Raw genomic sequence first — 19,681 nt, 5'->3', positions numbered from 1 at the left:
CAATTTTGGCAAATGCTGCATTTGTTGGCAAGTGTTACCATACTTAGCACATCCACCAGTGACCTGTTCTAGAGAGTGACTGGTTCCTGCACCTGAGTCTGCCTACATATTTTATAGATATTCAATATCCATTCTGTATCAATTTAGAATATACAAATCAACATCCAATTTTTAAAATATAATTCCAGTAAACAAAGCTTCTTGCAATTAATTTCATACTGATGTTCAGTATGAAGTTCGGTCAGAATTCTAAATCTCAAAGAAATAGGTACCACCATTCTGTGTCCCCACTTGATATAACCTTGCTCACAAGACAATTCAGTACGACGGTTATGGAATGGTTTCAATTCTGTGTCTAGGCACTGATCAGTCCATCCATTCAAGGTGTTTCCAAATACTCTTTTCAGTACTGAGTCCTTGAGTCTCACTTGCAATCTCAGTTGCATTCACAGGAAAGTCTTTGTCAACTGCACCTAGTGCGAAAATCTCACCTTCACTCCCAACACGAGTCCTCGTGTGGCAACCTGGACAAGACATCTGCAATTGCATTTTGCTTTGAAGTGTGATATTCAATCGTGTAGTCATATTGTGACAACAACACTGTCCAACGTTGCATTCTTGATGCGGCCATTGCAGGGATGGCAGATTTGGGCCCCAGTATTGCTAGGAGAGGTTTGTGATCGGTTATCAGGGTAAACTTCCTGCCGATCAGGAACTGTTGGAATTTCTTGATTCCAAATACTATGGCGAGCGCTTCCTTTTCAATTTGCCCGCAGTTTCTTTCACTCTTTGTGAGGGTTCGCGATGCGAATGCGATTGGTTTCTCTTGGCCATCATCCATTACATGGCTTATGACAGCTCCCACACCGTAACTGGAAGCATCAGACGCTAACTTAAGCTCACGCTCAGTGTCGTAGTGCACAAGTAGAGCAGCGCTAGGGAGACTTCTCTTACAAACGTTGTAAGCTTCCTGTTGCGCTTTCGTCCACTTCCACTGGACATCCTTCTTGAGGATCTCATGCAATGGAGCTAACATGGTCACTAACTCAGGTAAGAAACACGCATAGTATTGGACAAGAGAGTGCTGCATACAAATCTTGTGATGTAGGTGACTTTGTAGTCACCGCACAAGCGTACAGTTTTGTCTGCTTTGGGCACTACCACAATCGGGGTAGCCCATTCACTTTTGTCAGTTTTTACTAGCACTCCATTCTCTGAGCTTCACTAGCTCTTCCTCCACCTGACTTTTGAACGCATAGGGGACCGACCTTGCCTTACAATAGACAGGCTTCACTTTGGACTTGATGCGGATATACGCATCATAGAAACATAGAAGATAGGAGCAGGAGTAGGCCATTCGGCCCCTCGAGCCTGCTCCACCATACAATGAGATCATGGCTGATCATCCAAGTTCAGTACACTGTCCCTGCCTTCTCCCCATATCCCTTGATCCCTTTAGCCCTAAGAAGTATATCTAACTCCTTCTTGAATATATTTAATGAATTGGCCTCAACTGCCTTCTGTGGTAGAGAATTCCACAGGTTCACCACTCTCTGGGTGAAGAAATTCCTCCCCATCTCTGTCCTAAATGGCTTACCCCCTTATCCTTAGACTGTGACCCCTGGTTCTGGACTCCCTGGCCATCGGGAACATCCTTCCTGCATCTAGTCTGTCTAGTCCTGTTAGAATTTTATAAGTTTCAATGAGATTCCCTTTCATTCGTCTAAACTCCAGCGAGTATAAGCCCAATCGACCCAATCTCTCCTTATACGTCATTCCTGCCATCCCAGGCATCAGTCTGGTGAATCTTCGCTGCACTCCCTCCATGGCAAGAACATCCTTCCTCAGATAAGGCGACCAAAACTGCACACAATACTCAAGATGTGGTCTCACCAAGGCCCTGTACAACTGCAGCAAGACATCCTTGTTCCTGTACTCAAACCCTCTCGCTACAAAGGCCAACATACCATTTGCCTTCTTAACCTTCAGCGACTGGTGCACAAGGACACCCAGGTCTCGTTGCACTTCCCCTTCTCCCAATCTATTGCCGTTCCGATAATAATCTGCCTTCCTGTTTTTGCCACCAAAGTGGATAACCTCGCATTTATCCACATTATACTGCATCTGCCCAATCACCCAACCTGTCCAAATCATACTGGAGTTTCTCGGCATCCTCCTCACAGCACACACGCCCACCCAGCTTTGTGTCGTCTGCAAACTTGGAGATATTACATCTAGTTCCCTTGTCTGGATCATTAATATATATTGTGAATAGCTGGGGTCCTAGGACCGATCCCTGCGGTACCCCACTAGTCACTGTCTGCCACTCGGAAAAAGACCAGTTTATTCCAACTCTTTGCTTCCTGTCTGCCAACCAGTTCTCTATCTAAGTCAGTACCTTGCCCCCAATCCCATGTGCCTTAACTTTACACGCTAATCTCTTATGCGGGGCCTTATCGAAAGCTTTCTGAAAGTCCAAATACACCACATCCACTGGTTCTCCCTTATCTATTTTACCAGTTACATCCTCAAAAAATTCCAGTAGATTAGTCAAGCACGATTTACCTTTTGTAAATCCATGTTGACTTTGTCCGATCCTGTCACTGTTTTCCAAGTGCTCTGCTATTACATCTTTTATAATGGACTCTAGCATTTTCCCCACTAGCGATGTCAGGCTTAATGGTCTATAATTCCCCATTTTCTCTCTACCATGTTTTTTGAATAGTGGGGTAACATTAGCTACCCTCCAATCCATGGGAACTGTTCAAGAGTCTATAGAATTTTGGAAGATGACCAGCAATGCATCTACTATTTCTCGGGCCATTTCCTTAAGTACCCTAGGATGTAGATTATCAGGCCCTGGGGATTTATCGGCCTTCAATCCCGTCAATTTCCCTAACACCATTTCCCTACAAATACTGATTTCTTTCAGTTCCTCCCTCTCATTAGACCCTATGTTCCCCGACATCTCTGGGAGGTTATACCCAGTTATGCCCTCATAACTGTCTGTGAACACGCTTTCGTACTTGTTCAGAATTGTGTCGAGTCACTTCTTTGAAGCATCTACGCTGAAGATGTTTTTCCAGTCTAGCTTTAACTTTCTCAACCAGTCTTTGCCCATAAGGGTTGGCCTGTTGTTGTAGCTCGCTACAATAATAGCTGGAATTACTGACTAGCCATTGTGTTGATCTGTACATTCCATTTGTCCACATGTCGCTAGGATTTCTCCGCAGTAGATTTTTAACACTATGGTACTCTGTAAATCGTATTTGATTAAACTTACTCTCATATATGTGTCCTTACTCATGATAGAGCAGTCTGCCGCCGTGTCGATACACATATCAATATATTGGTCATTGATCAAAAGTTTTGTACGGAAGTCTTTCTCACAACTGCTGGTGTTGCCGCTAGTGGCATAGATACTGTAGATGATTAGTTCTTCAACATCAGGTGTGTTCACTTCAATATTGTGATTTCCTCCCTTTTGTTGTCGCTGCTGTGCATTGCCATTAGAATGGTTCTTACTTCCTGCTTTCGATCTAGCTCTGCAAGCTGTTGAAATATGGCCTTGCTTCTGGCAGTGAAAACACTTCGCATTTCTGTATTGGCAGGACTGTGGTGGGTGATTTCCATTGCAGCGATAACAATTCACTGAACTGCTCTCAGCGACATGCTTTTGACTCGGTCTCACAGCTTTAGGTTCGGCAGTGGCTTTGTGACTGTAGACCTCAGTTGCACTAGTCACTTGAGTTGGACGGAGCTCCCTAGCATTCTTAGACGCCATCTCCATAGATAGGGCAATTTTGCATGCTATGTCAAACATTAGGTTTGGAGTGTTCAGTAACTTGGACTGTGTGCGCTCATCCACCAGACCACACACAAACTTATCTCGCAACACACGATCCAAAAATGTGCCAAAGTTACAATGCAAAGACAGGTTTTTAAGAGCTACAGTGTACTCACTGATGGTTTCACTTTGTTTTTGGTCATTGGTACCAAACTTATAGCTCTCTGCTATTTCTAATGGCTTTGGGTTGAAATGGTCCTCGAGTTTCTCGACAATGTCTTCAAACGACGCATCCTTCGTTTTCCCTGGCGCGAGTAGATTTGTCAATGTTCCATAGACATCTGGCCTGATCTCCGTTAGAAAAATTGCACTTTTACGTTCACGAATTACTTTATTTTGAGCCTGGACATTCTTATCTGCACCTTTGGTCTCAATAATGTTATTGTGTAGGAATAGACGTATTCCTAACCAAATCACTGAGGTCGACTCAGGAGAAACAATCCAACAGGTCTTTAATGAAGGATTTGACGAAGTACAGAAAACAACAAGGATCGATGCAGGAGAGCCTTGGAACAGGTCTTACCCGAACGGGGACGCCACGAGGACTGAGTCGGCAGTCCCGTGGATTGCGTCGTGACAGCATCGTGTTTTCCCGCGCTTGGGGTGGTCACGTGATGTGCGACGTGACGTCATCGCGTTTGCCCGCGCTTGGGGCGATCACGTGATGTGCGCCGTGACGTCATCGCGTTTGCCTGCGCTTAGGGCGGTCACGTGCTGTGCAACGTGACGTCATCACGTTAGGTCACGTTCTTAAAGGGGCAACGCCCTGTACATGCAAACTTTATACAAACATAGTTAAAGGGAATTATTATGTACAATAAGTAAGAGACACTCGGTGGTACCGCTACAATGCAAGAACTGAATGGTTTGCGAGCTGAGTCATACATGCCAAGACTTCCAATGAATCCCATAGGCGCAGTCATGGTTGTCCCAATCCTGTGTGACTCAGCACACTACCTGTGTATCACACAGAATCACAGAAACCCCACAGTGCAGATAGAGGCCATTTCGGCCCATCGAGCCTGCACCGACACATATCCCACCCGATCCCTGTAACCCCCACATATCCCACCCTATCCCCGTAACCCCACGTATTTAATCCCCCTAACACTAAGGGTCAATTTATCATAGCCAATCAACCTAACCCGCACATCTTTGGACTGTGAGAATCAACACTACGGTTGCTGTGTATACATACACATGAAGGGGAAGCACAGACGATTCTGCTTAAGCATTAACAGTAAAACATCGCAAAAAATTCAGTTTAGGTCACAAATTCACCTTAAACTTTTCCACTGGAAGGTTGAACACGGTGTCCTTCCATGATCCCTAAAAATGGCTTTGGGATTCCATTGTCATTGCCAAAAATGTAATATATATGGGTCGAACAAATGAAGGGCAGAGACAGGATGAGTTGCTAGTCCATCTGCTTGCTTTATTAGACCAGAGAGTGAACTGAGCATGCTCATACTAAACCATGTGACAAACCATGTGATAATATATTACACCGATGAATTTTAAAAAGGTGTAAGGCCCCTAATTTACCTATTTAAGGGGCCCCAATGACTGTTTTAGGCATCTGTTGAGGAATTTAGCAGTGGGACCAATGCTTGGAGTAATTTGGGCGCATGTCGTCGCACTGCTAAATTGGTAAACTTTGCACCGGTCTCACGCCCAGAAATATGCTAATCATTTTCAGGTTGCAGCTCAGAAGTACTCAGCATTTTAAGATTGTTTTGCATCTATGTAATAAAGTGTGATTTCGAGAGAATGATGTCTGCATGTGCTGAAATACAGTTTGTAATATATTAATGGACCAGTGGGTTTCTTGTGGTTTTACTAATGGTAAGTTGGGTAATATGCCGTTTCAGAAGAATATGAGTGTTATGGCATGTGATACACAATGTATTATTCTGCTAATAAGGTGTAGCTGTCCCTTCAAGGCCTCCAAATCTAATTTCTGTTAAGTAAACATTGGCTGAGGTCACAATTTAACTGCAGTTCCGGCTGAAGATCAAAACCTTGGCCTTTTACAATTTAAATGATTGCCTTTGTTTCTTTATACTTGTTTTTAATTGTGATCCAGAAATTTGTAGTATCGCATTTGAAGGGTGGTGAACAGGAAATGCACACTTGCTGTACCATTTTTATTGTATTAAGAGCAGGTCTTCTGTGGCATTGTTCATAGTAAGTTGGATGGTGTGCTGTTTCATAAGGACAGAAATATTATACCTTTTAATACAAGATGTATTCTTCTGGTAAGTAGAACTGTATGCCTTTAAGGCCACATCGTCTATTTCTTAAGTAAACAGTAAACAGTTCATTCAGAATTTAATTTTTGCTTGTCTAAGGAACTTTGCAAATTGTGATATGCTCGTCAGTCTCAGGCTCCAGCTGTGAAGCATGCAGCATTTTAAGATTGCCTGCATCTGCAAGAAAGTCTGATTTCTGCACTGTGACATTTTCATGCCCTAATTTATTGGGTAGAATTTCTGGCGGGGGTGGGGGTGGGTGGCGGTTCTCCTGATCTCCCACCATTAATGCGATGAAGACCCTGGAGAAATGGTGTTTTTGCTGCTCCCTCACCAAAGTTTCCGTGGGAGATCAGGGAAGCCCTTGTGGGAATGAATAGCAATTGTCTTTGATATATTCTAGATGAATAAATGTCGCTCCATACTGCAAATTGTAAAGCCAATCCAGAATTTTTGTGCAAACCTTTGAAAATGATTGTGTTAAAGCGTTACATATATCTTTCAAAAAAAATAGCACGAATCAGGTCAGGATCAGCTGACATAATGTCATACATCAGATGTAAATTACGGATCAGCACTGTAATTTCGTGGGGGTTCTCCTGATCTCCCATCATACCGTCAGAAGAGACCCCAGAGTTACAGTGAAGTTACAGCAGGGGATAAGGGAATACCTGTGGAAATTCTACCCCTCTACTGGTCAGCATGTGGCCACAGTACATACACAATCAAAGTAGAAATCTATCATCATTGACTTGAACTGCTGTCAAGGCTCATAATTGGCTGATCATTTACCATCATTCTTTGCAGATGTAGACTAATATATTTAACATTAAGACATATTTGCTAGAAATTGATCTTGGCCACAATCATGAATATATAATTTAATGCTTTCCAGTATGGGAATTACTTAGGATAAAACTACAGTATTTCACATAGTGAAATGTGCCTGTTACCACTTTGCTCATCATTTAATTGACTCTTATGTCCAGAGACAGAGGTGACTCATGGACATAACATGGAGGCATAAATAAAAATATAATTTAAACTGCCTAGAGCAGCTGCACTAGTCCTGGTTTCTGTCATTTAAAAAAATATTTGGTTCCCTCACTGAGTTCCTAAAACACTTAGGGGGAGAAATTCAGTTGGTTGTGCCACCCGTTAGCGCCTTAAGAGGGCGATAAGTGGGCGCAAAGTGGCTAGCGCCTGGGCGCGGCGAGACCTGCGCCTCTCGCGACATTGAGCGGACATTTAGCGGCGGCGCAAAACCGCAACGCCCGCTCAGCTGCGCGCGCAGATCCTGACGTCATTTCATGGTGCAACGCCCTTGGGGCGCCCCGAACCGGAAATTCAGTGGTGCCCCCCTCCTTTCCGCCTGGCGCTCCCAGCGACTGGTTGACTGGAACAGTTCCCAGTCGCTGTGAGGCTGGGGGGCTGCTATTTAAAGGGGGCTCTTCCTGGCTTCTTAGTGGTAGCCATTTTTGGACCACTCCTTGTGTGAGAGAGAGAGAGATTTGCAGAGACAAAGGGAGAGAGCTTTCTGCATTGAGTCAGCGCTCGCACAGGTACTTCTGGCTTCGGCCCAGAACTTTGCAGTTGGATTGATTTTTCAGTGCCATAACCTTGAGTGGCCACATACTATGGGGGCTGCAATGGGTGGAAATGTTGGGTTTCTTCATTGCATTGAGAGGGCTCAGAGACGCCGAGAGAGAGGAGGGCCAACAGGCGTCGGCACAGGAGGCCTTACCCTCCCAGGGTATTCCGCCAACAGTTCTCCTACCTCAACATGTCTGAGGAGCAGTGTATTTGGAGGCTTCGATTCAGCAGGGAGGTGGTCACTGAGCTCTGCCACCTGCTTCAGACAGATCTGCAGCCTCAGCTGAGGAGCAGGATGTCTCTGTCGGTGGCAGTAAAGGTGACGGTGGCTCTCAACTTCTATGCCACCGGCTCCTTCCAATCCACTACTGGGGACATTGCCAATGTCTCCCAGTTCGCGGTGCATTGCTGCATCCGCCAAGTCACGAATGCCCTCTTTAAAAGGAGACGTCAGTACATTTCCTTCCCCATGACCCTGGACAAGCAGCAAGAGCACGCAATGGGATTTGCAAGAATAGCGGGCTTCCCCATGGTCCAGGGCGCCATTGACTGCACGCATGTGGCTTTGCGGGCGCCGCAAGAGAATGCCGAGGATTACCGCAACCGGAAGGGGTTCCATTCGTTGAACGTGCAGTTGGTGTGTGACCACAGACAGCTGATACTAGCTGTCAATGCCCGCTTTCCAGGTAGCAGCCACGACGCCTTCATCCTGCGGCAGACTTCTGTGGCAGACCTTTTCGAAGCCCCGGCTCACCCAGGAGGCTGGCTTCTCGGGGACAAGGGCTATCCTCTGTGCACCTGGCTAATGACCTCGCTCCGTGTGCCCAGCACCCCAGCTGAAGAACGATACAATGAGAGCCATCAAGCGACCAGGAACATCATTGAGCACACAATCGGCATGCTAAAGCAATGGTTCCGCTGTCTGGACCATTCCGGGGGAGCCCTTCAGTACTCGCCTGAGCGAGTCTCCCATTTCGTTGTAGTGTGCTGCATGCTGCATAACCTGGCAATCCTCAGGACTCAGCCACTGCCAGCAGACATTGGAGCACCAGCAGAGGAGGAGGAGGAGGAGCACCAAGACGGGAGGGAGGCACAAAGTGTAAGGGCCATCCATCAGCGGCTTATTGCAAGTCGATTCTAGGCCCCCTCTGAGGGAATGGCTTGTGCCATTGAAAGAACATGAATGGAACGGTTCCGCAAACCCTGAGCCGGTCAAGGCAACAAATAGTTCAAAGAGCAAACATGCACAATCTGAATAAAGACACTTCTTTATTTAACAAACTGTGTGCCCTTCCCGCATGACAAAGTAATACAGAGAAACCCCCAAAAAATGATGAAGGGTCCCAGACCTGAAACGTTAACTCTGTTTCTCTCTCCACGGATGCTGCTTGGTCTGCTGAGTATTTCCAGCATTTTCTGTTGTTATTTCAGACACATAACTGGCTCTCACAACCTGGAGACAATGAACAAAAGAGTTAACAAAAAATGACCACGATCCTCGGCCTTCACTAAAAAATTAACAGCATTTTGCCACACCTCCTACTTTTTGCCCTTCGAGGGTGATCTGCTTCGCTTGTGAGATTGGCCCCTTCCCACCCTGCAGCTCCTCCACAATGGGACCCCAGTGGCTGCAGCAAGGCTGTGGGAAGGCTGCTGAGTGTCAGAAACTGAGTCAGCAGATGCCCTTGGGGGACGGCCTGGACCAGCTCTGGGTCTGGAGGGCCCGGCTGCTGACTGCTCCAACTCTGCATGGGCGGCAGCAGTCTGTCCTACGGGTGGTGGCAGCTGCAGTGGAGAAGTGACAGTGTTGGCAGCAGGAATGCTGTCATCCTGACAGAGGACAGGCACTCCCTGGTCAGACGACACACTGGCACTCACACGGGGCAGCACTGCAGCATGCGGAGCAATCTGCTGAAGCACAGACAGCTGGCCTTCTGCGGCGCGGCGAGGGCCCCGGCGATTCGTGCCCGATGCAGCGAGGGTGGCAGCAGTCAGTGCTCATGTGGCCTCAATCTGTGTCTGCATCAGACCAGCCACTGACTGCATTGCACCACTAAGCACTTGCATGGAAGCTGCCTGTGCTGCACCGAAGTCCTGCAGACTCCTTGCCTGTGCTGCACCGAAGTCCTGCAGACTCCTTGCCTGTGTTGCACCAAAGTCCTGGACACTCCTTGTCAGTGACTCAATGGATCCGGGCACCCTTGTCACTGCAGCCATGAGCTCAGTGTGCCTCTGCTCCGCCTGGGTGCCCATTTCAGCGAGGAGCCGCACCTCTTCTGCGCTCACTGTAGCAGGACTGGAGGCCAGACTCTCCCTCCGGGGAGAAGGCCGCTGAGCTTCCCTACCCACCCCCCGCGTTGCTGCAGCCCGCTGGGCCCTGGAGCTTCACCCTCCTCAGACCCTTCCCCCCTGCTCCCCTCCAGGTAAGACGTGTCCCCATTATGGCCATGGGCTGCCTCGGCTGAGGGTGGCACTGATGGTCCGGCTTCCTCTTCGCCTTCAGAATCACTCACAGTGGTAGCTTGAGGGCCCGCCTCCTCACCTGGCGATTCACCATCCGAAAGCAGGGAGGTACAAGAGTTGCTTTAGCGTGAGGACAGGGCGGCAGCGAGGGAGGCATGAGTGCTGCAATGCACTGTACTGGTTCGATAGTGGCAAAGGATGCTGGTGTGAGGCACAAGTGGAAGGAGAGAGGTCAAAAGGTGATGACCTTACCATTGCTGTCCAGAACGGGGTCGGCATCTCCAGTGGCGACGGGGCCAATCATCCGGCCTGCCATAATGTGCTGGACTCGCTGCTCCAGATCGCTGAGCTCTTTAAGGTGAGGCCGGCCTCCCCCGGTCCATTGCTGCTGCCTCCTGTTATGGGCCAGCTTGACCTGCAAGAGAAAGGATGGGCTCTGAGTACAGTATGAAGCCCTGATCTTGGCTGCACTGCCTCCCATGGTCGAATAGCCCTTACAGTGTGTAAAGTGCTGAATGTGCGTGTGAGTTTCATGAAAGGCCCATAGGTGTTGGATGAGGGCTGGCCATTGGGGCTTTCAGGACCCTTTGGCCATAAAGTGAGGTGCACATGCAGGGATGAAGAGGATACTGGAAAGGGTACTCACCCTGACGACCCGAGTGAGGTCGTTGAACTTCTTCCTGCATTGCACAGGGGTCCTAGGCACCATGCTGCTGGAGGTCACTCTGTGAGCCACCTCCCTCCAAGCTTTGGGGCAGTCAGTGGGCAGCGGCCTCCTGCCACTGTCCGGAAACAGGATAGATTGCCTGCGCTCCACTGCGCCAACCAGAACCTGCAGGGCCCCCTCACTGAACCGCTGCGCTCTCTCCCTGGCCCTCTCCATGGTCCTAGGTGTTAGAATGTGGCAGCAGGTCTGTCCAGGCCGAGAATCAGGGCTCCGATGTGCAGGGTGTGGCTGCAATCCAAGATCGACCCTCCCCTTTAAGAGCTGACCGGCGCCAGCGTGTCTGGCTGCAATCGCTAACTGGCCGCACCTGCGCTGCGCCCGCCCTCGGTGGTAGCGCCTCGCTTCTCCGGCTTAGCACCTTAGGACAGTCGTGCAGCGCCTGCTTTAGCGCTCCAAGCACCTCTTGGGGCGAAGCAGGTCAATTTAGCTGAAGGTGGCAATAATTTGCGCCGGGCGCTAAATTTCGCGCCCGCTCGACTATAACGCCCCAAACGTGGCGATACTGAATTTCTAGGCCTTAGATTGTTCACCTCTCCTGTTTGAAGTTCTTTTTAATGTAGTCAATTTGACCAGTAAAGTTCTAGCTTTTTTTTCCAACCAGCTGCTGCAAGGACAAAAAGAACCCTGAGATTATCCAGCACACCCTCCATGTAAGGTGATTTTCACAAACCACAACCAGACTTGGGGTGTGTTACAGAGCTGATGGTACATTTGAGTATTGTACAGAGGGGTTCTGCCTGTGCATTTTATGTTCATGTTAAACATTTTTATGGGCTTTCCAGTTTATCATCACCTATTGAAACATTTCTAGCAAATTTTGTAGCATATCATTACAAATGCTGTTGCTATGATCTTGCATATTAACCACTTGAACAACCAGCCCGGGAGTCATTTCATTCCATCGTTAGACTTATACGATCATATTGGACTGGGCAAATGAAGCTAGCGAAGTGGATTCTGGGAAGGAGATTAAAATTCAGTCAGTGGAGTTTTATCCAGATTAAAGCTGACTGCTGAGACACTGCTAGTTTCTTTGTTACAGAGAGTTAATGGTCAGTTTCATTAACCTTATAAATCCAAAAGTAATATTTCTGTACTTTATTCCCCAAAACATTGAAGTTAGCAATTCTGCTTTTTTAAGTACTTAAATACCATATAGTAGTGCACAAGGATTACTATCATAACTTTACAAAAAGGATAGCATCCACTAGGGTAGATTTAAACTATCAGTTGGTTAGCCCGTGGAATGGATGGGCAAGGTTTCTGATCTCTTAGATGGGCGACTTGGTCCGTTCCAACGCCGAGCTTCATTACCATGCTGATACAGGGTTGCATGCCCCGAATGGGCATCCCCGTGGCAGCTCGCAGGGCCAGCATTATATTGCGCAGCCCAGAGGCTGACTTGGCCAGCAGGAAGGTGGGTCTGGGGGAGGGCGATCTCAAGATGGGGGAGTTGGAGTGGCCGTGGCCCACATTACATCTGAAAAAGATGTGAATATAGATAAAGTGTTAGAAAACAGCCTGTTTATTTGAGCATATGGGGTTTATAAATGTATTGTTGGTAATTTTAAGGTCCAATCACTTCCATGTGGACAATTGTAATACAAGCAAAAGGCTGCTTTAGGCAATATTGCTGCCTGCTTGAAAATCCAATGTAGGTTTAACATGGTGTTTTTTTTTTAAACATTGGTGGATTAAAATGCAGATTGAGCCATTTATTTGGAGCAAAGAGCGATCCAAGTTAAATTACCATATGTTGCATATTCTGACTAATTAGGTCTACAAGACACAATAAGATAAGACCGTAGCAACACAACTGATTAAAAACAAAACAATCAAGTTGCTTTTTTAATACTTGACAAAATTTATGGTAGAAAATGAGAGTGCCCAGTCTAAAGTATCTTGAGGCATCATAAAACAGTGATGATTTTCTTCAACAGTGCTGCCCAATGAAATATCTTTGCATTGCATTATTCTCAATGAACACAATGGAAATAGAATATTTAGGTAGAGAAAATAATATTTCTGATATAACTGGCACAAGTGAAGCCATCCGTGCATGTACAGGTATATTAAAAGTTAACAGGACCAGAACAAAAGAGTTTCACATGTGATGGAACATTCAAGTGTGAGCAGGCAACAGTTGAAACATTCAAATCTACATGTGAAATAGGATTGAAAAAGTGGCATAGCGCAGTAAAAGAAAAGTGAGAACAGTAAATGTTATTACCTCAAGGACCATAAAAATATTACTGGTAAAGTAAACATTTATTTTTAGTTTTAAACTGAAATTTATATCACTCTAGTTGCTTTCTTTATAACCTTATGTAATAGTTATAAATATATAAAGTTAACGCACATTGGTATGTGCAATATTTGCATGTCGCAGTAGTTCTGGTCACTAAAGGAATGACACATACCACAGTGAAAGAGTATTTAAAAACAAGAGTACTACTGTAACGTGTATGATAATTGATCATATATACACGTATGAAAATATTTATAAAAGTTTTGCATCTGGTGCAGATGTCACACTTGAATGCTTAGTCACATGGAACATTTAGGTCACCCATTGAGCGCAACATTTTTAAAGGCAAGATTAAGCAGACTCATTCCCACCTTCTGCAACCTTTGGGTGGTGGAAATGACAAAGAACTAACATCTGCCTTGTATGCCTAATGCATATGTCAATCTGCAGGCCCTCTTCATCTACAGTCAACCACAGAGAATGACTGATGGAAGATCTTGTGACAAATGAAAAGTTATACTGTTGCTCAGCAACACAGTGAAGTCCAAGCTTTCTTGTGCCCTTCTCGGCTTGGGAGATCAGATTTTATACCAAAAAATTCACAATATTGAGAAATTATTTGACCAGAGTAAATTTTGTATCGCTTCTCTAAGCACTTCGACTTTTTAGTCCACTTTCTTCAGTTACCACCACCAGCCTATGATACCATATCATTAGCATAGGTCAAACAACTAATTTCTACTTGTAGATGAGGTGAAATCTAATAATTTCAATTAATATCTGATTTAGGTGGCTCAACTTGTCACTGGCATTAAGCTAAGATGCTGTGAACATGCTGCATTCTTAGCTGGGCAGTAAATACAAACACTTCCTGCTACTTATTGTCTAATCTGCTTTACACCACAACAGCCTGAAAATTGTCTATGATAAAATACAGCAGTAACTTGTAACTCAATTGCTAAATTAAAAGTTCTAAACAAGTCATCATGATAAGGAGGTTTGGGAGAATTTTTAGGTAGGCTGATTTACTGAAACAACAAAATGTATGTTGCACCTTGTCACATCTCCAGAAAAATGTCTCAAAACACTTCATTATTTTAAAGTGTAGTAACTGTTGATATGTAGCTGAATGCAGCAGCCATTTTGTACACAAGATCTCACAATTGGAAGAATGACCACCGTTTTTGGTAGTATTGATTGAGAAATATTGGCCGGGGCACCAGGAGAACACACTGCTTTTCTTTAGCTGATTTATACTATGAGAGACCAGTATTAGCATTAGCATTTTCCAATGCATAGCCCATACACAGCTGGCTATGACCCGAAGGAAAACCTATTCCAATTTGCTAAGACTGCCAGCTGGGAAGACATTCAACGTTAATTCATGCAGGGGTTCTCCCAATTGTCCGCCATGTCTTTGGTGGAAGATCGACGGAAACCCCGGAGAAATGGCATATATGCCATTTCTCTGACATTTCTGCCGATCTACCACTGAAGTTACAGTGGAAGATCAGGAAAACCTCCATGGCATTCTACCCTTTCTTACTTTTTGGTTGCAAGATGACTGACAAGGTCTGTGTGTTGGGGACTTGCGGTGCTAGCATGGATCTCGCATAGTATAAAAGTAACATTTGTATAGTGTCATGGAACTTTTGACATCCACCTCAATCAGGTTAATAGCTCATCCACTTTTGATAATGGAGCATTCACTCAGTATTGCACTGGAGTGTTAACCTAATTTGTATGCTGAAATATTGGAATGGGGCTTGAACCCACAGCTTGCCTGACTCAGAATCAAGAATGGCACCAACAGAACTAGCCAACAGTTGGAACCACCTGATCTAGGGACTCCACTTCAGAGCAATCATTTTGTTCAAGGGAAAAGTTGCCTATGCACAGCAGCTGCAGTGTGAACTATGGTAATGCAGTTTTTGTGCGAAACATTGAAATTAAAAATTTTCACTGAAGTCACTAATCACACTATTGTATAGCTCTATTTACAACTGCAGTAAAATGTTATGCAAGTCACTTTATTGGGATGACAATGGCCTTTTAAATGCTTGACTGGATGCTAAAGGACGATGGGAAAATTGATATGACACTTTCCGCATATATGATGCAGTTTTTTGTTTTATACTATTGTTTGATGACAATGGACATTTATAGCCAATTAACACATCCTTTTAGTTTATTATTGTCCTATAAACTGGTATTGTTCTGGTTCAGTAAGCAAGCACAGAGCACTACAATGTGGGCTTCTGCAGTTGCTGGCTTTGGTTCAGGACATTAGAATAGATTGCCTGTTGTAAAGTGTGCACTGCTTGCTGCACTTTTATTTGAGAATAACCCAGATAGATGTGCAAGCCAGAACATTAGAAATGATTAAAGTGCAAAGATCCTCACTTTAACTGCAGTCTATACTTGCATTAATCGGTCCTGATCCTGCCCTCACTATGGATAGAATAGAGCTCATGGTCTCTCTTAATGGCATTCCATTCTGTGCTGGGCAAAGCTCTCCGTTTCTATTCTTTGCTGTATTTTTCTGTAGTCTTTGGTTCAAAAGACCCAGTGTGTGGCTTCCTTCACTCCTAATTACAGCTTCAGCAGATTAAAGTGTGTGTCAGGGGAGGGGGAGGGGAAGACATGCCCTAATTTGCATTTGAAGCTAAATCTGAATTTGGAGCAGGGCATTATGCCTCCCTAGCTGCTCAGAGCTTGTGTTAAACATTTTACCCTTTCTTTCTCTTGCATAATGGATGTAATGGACTTCAAAAAAGAAGCATTTCACAGCCTGTTTGACAGTATAAACTTATATTAACAACACAATACGCAACATGTTGATTTTCTGAATACTGGATTCGATGACGAAATAAAAGATTCAACATGATTGAGATAAATCCCAACTGTTTTGTTCAGAATCACTGTGCATCAAAATAAATTTAACTTTAAGTCTATCAAATACTAAAATAAAAAGAAAGCAATCATCTCAGACTCTTCCATTGCAAGTGTTATGTTGCAAGTAAGGAGCACTAATGCTCAGCAAATTAAAATACAGTATCTGGGGGAGTTCACTACCACTCTGAATTTTTGAAGCTGAAATAGTTAAGCAGGATTTCATGGGGCACGCACCACAGATACATTTATTCTGTAAATATTTCTCATTGTTTAGTCATTTTAAATCAATGGTACAAAGTTGGACAGGGGCCACCAAATATATTTACAATTCATAATACAGATCAATGTTGTAATGTGAAAGATTATGAATGTAATCAGTTATCCATCTGTGAGCTCAAAGAAGAATGGTGAAAAATCCTAAAATGAATACTGAATTTTCAAACACATTTATTTTAAACGTGTGAATATAGTGCAAATGCTCTCCCTAAATACAAACAAAACACTCAATGTGAAGTGTATAATAGTTCACATATGATGTGAAAAACATTTTCAAAATAACCTAGTCAGCTTATATTAATTCTAAATATAGGGATGTTTATTAGTGTATATACACGTGTATAGGATCTATAGTCATTGTACATCATTAATTAAAATGTGCTTAGTATAAATGATTTAACAGTGTACACAAGGTTCTGGACTTGTGATCTACTATTTAGTCAATAGATGATTTGGACAACAATAGTGTACACTTATATAATACATTTAGCATAGCCAAACATCGTAAGGTGAATTTGGACACTGAACCGAGGGTGGAAGAATGAATTGGGGGAGGTGACTGAAGACACACATGATTTTTGAAGCTTGTATATCCTATAATGTTGCTACAATTTAAGCAAGGCTTTTATCTGATGTATCTTATTGTAGAAGTTTCTCCTAAATCTGTCTTCATATTCTAACGTTCGAATAACAGTCTTGAAAGAAATGGCAGTGATGTTCACACAGTGTAATTGCTGTTTGAAGCATTGGGTTTGCTAAGTTCTGGCAGGTTGTACTCAATACACTCGGCATCATGCATGCCTGAACAGTTTTTCCTCCTGCGTGTATTGGCATGAAATTCAGAGACTTTTTCTTGCTAGCCTGGAGTTAATGCTGATTGGACCAGCTGCTCACTTGGATTCACCATGGCAACCCTGGTGGTTGCTTAGTAACAGTGTTCTTTTTAGGGGCAGGCCCAATACTCTACAGGCTCACTAGAGTGCAGGAGTGAAATTCCCCCCGTTTTGGTTACAGATGTCTATAAATAATTACATAGTTATAGTCTGGTCAGTCAATATGACTGAAAAGCCTGCAGAGTAGATGAAAAACCAGTGGGAAGTGCAGATTCAGCAGATAAAACTATTATACTTAGAAATTGATATTGAAGCTTGTGAAGCCACCTCATTACACTGTCATATTCAGCAGATTTTTATTTCATTAAGGACTGTAATAAAATTGATTTTACCAAGTGTGAATTAGCATTAGTAGACAGGGAAACAAGCATTAAATAGTGGAGCTCGCATTCTTAACTGAAATGTACATGTGGCAAAGGTTGCTGCATTAAGTTCAGCACTGTCACTGAATCAGAATTCAAATACCAGAACATTATGCTGGCGCCCTTAAAATAGTTCAATATCTAATGACTACATAAACTATACAATGGAACACATTTCATTCTGAGCTGTCTGAAGATTTTTTTTAAATGCTATCTTCAAAATAAAATAAGAATAGTGTTGTGTTCTGTCATTTTTTAAAATCCAAAATACTATTATTTTTTTATGTGTGTGTTGTATAATATGTACACTTGGTAATTCTATCACACTTATATTGACCATTCTCTGAATTTTGAGTGTAATATCTTAACTCTCTCTTAAAGATCAGTTATACTACAAAGTGACCAGTTGTAGTATAACTGCATTCAGTGACACGTGTACATTAAGTTGCCAGAGAGTCCAAATTCTTTCTTATGATGGCAAAAAGCCAATTGGACCTGTGCTGACATTAAAAGTATAACCTGTGCTTAGACTGTTCAGAGTCTGATGTGGAGCCATCTTCATATTTATCCAAGCAAGTACCAGACTCTTAACTTGCAATACAACAGCTCCATTATACTTTAGTTCTACAGCATCTGAGGGAGTAGGATGGTTGCTGTGTCAAGAAGGAGAAACAAATATAATACTGATTTAAAAAAAATATACATTCCCTCCCCAGCCCAATAATTTAAAATGTAAGAATCAACCCCATCCAAAAAAACAGAATAATGTAATGATGCACGTTGCTAAGCAACAGTATGTACAGCCAATGGGGACATGACCATCCATTGCTATTGTTGATGCTGTGCATTCCTGTGGACTCATGGATTTAGTACTTTGAGATTCAGTCATAAAGGCGCAAATTTATAAATAAATTACAAAAATATTTACTGCTGCATTTGTTTGTTGACAATCTCCTAACAAGCAGATATTTTAACACACTATATCACGTAACCTTGATTATATTAAAAGCTATAACTCAAATCATATACGACTAAATTCACTGTTTACTTTTCAACAGACAAACACCTAATGTTCTCACAGAAATGGCAACTTCTAATGGAGAATTCAATAGGTATTTACTGAAAGAATCAGAACTATTGGTCAAATGAAGAAACAGCTCAGTTTTCGAGGTGGGTTTCACATTTCTACTTACACTTACGCTTCAATGTCTTGTAACATGTTGTTTTGATTTCAGTTTATTTACTTTCCTGCTGGGAGCTCAAGTTAGCAGCTGACAAACATACTGATTATTATAGGAAGCATACCAAGATTTGTTAATGTTGTCTTCATTGGTATTGGTCAGAAGAAAATCCCAGTCTTTCATATGGCAAATAAGATGCAGCATATTTAGTGGCTGCATAGGTTCAGCCAATTAAGAATGCCTTATTGCTCCTCTGATAGGTCAGTGAGTTTATCCAGTGAGTAGCTGAGCCAAACAGACGAGGAACGTTGCAGGCTCCATCCCCAGCCTATGCTGAGTTAACTGATCTCAGTGGGGTTGGCAGCAGGGAATCTACCTCAGCCCCCTTAGATTAGGAAATGGAATCTGGTCAAGGCCCCCACTTGTGATTGCTGTCCATTGGCCCTTGTTGGAGGTGTACTTGTGTAGGCGTTGGGTGAGGATAGGATCAGGGCTGGCTGTGTTGCCCCCAAATATAAACAGCCTGATAACACTCCCTGTCAAGGTTCACACATGAATAATAGCTAGAAGAGGGTTCCTGGTGTGGAATCATATTACAGTGAGAAGTCAGCATTTTCAGGAGAAGGGAGACACCATGGTGAGAAAACAAAATAAGAAATCTGCCGTATGAATTTGACAAACACAGCGCTGAAATAAGTTTGAGCATGTGATGACTATATTTATTATTAAAATTAAAAGGCAATTGGAAACTTTGAACACTTTTGCCATCTATGTTCATTATTTTGTTCTGTATAAATGCATAAAGAACCATTACAAAATCTCAATCTTTCTTACACAAAACAATAATCGTGACAACGTTTAGCTTTTTAATGACCGTTAGCAGATCTCCCATGGTGTTGCTCAAGGTAGTCTGTGGTTTATAAGACAGGAGCATTTTACCATGT

The 19,681-nt window shown here is 43.7% G+C and overlaps 1 long non-coding RNA gene across 1 annotated transcript in view; it reads left to right on the top strand.

Moving 5' to 3' along the window:
• LOC147108708 (uncharacterized) overlaps nt 1-19,332 on the top strand; it is a 38,058-nt gene extending 18,726 nt beyond the window's left edge. The window contains exon 3 of the long non-coding RNA XR_015080731.1: nt 18,615-19,332. This is a non-coding gene — a long non-coding RNA (uncharacterized LOC147108708). The remainder of the gene's footprint in view (nt 1-18,614) is intronic.
• Nucleotides 19,333-19,681: the final 349 nt, after the last annotated feature.

This window comes from Somniosus microcephalus, chromosome 13, assembly GCF_052327205.1.
Source record: "Somniosus microcephalus isolate GS21.2 chromosome 13, FLI_Smic_1.0, whole genome shotgun sequence".
Taxonomy (NCBI): domain Eukaryota; kingdom Metazoa; phylum Chordata; class Chondrichthyes; order Squaliformes; family Somniosidae; genus Somniosus; species Somniosus microcephalus.
Note: the sequence above shows the minus strand (reverse complement) of the source record. Positions and strands in the feature narration are given on the sequence as shown.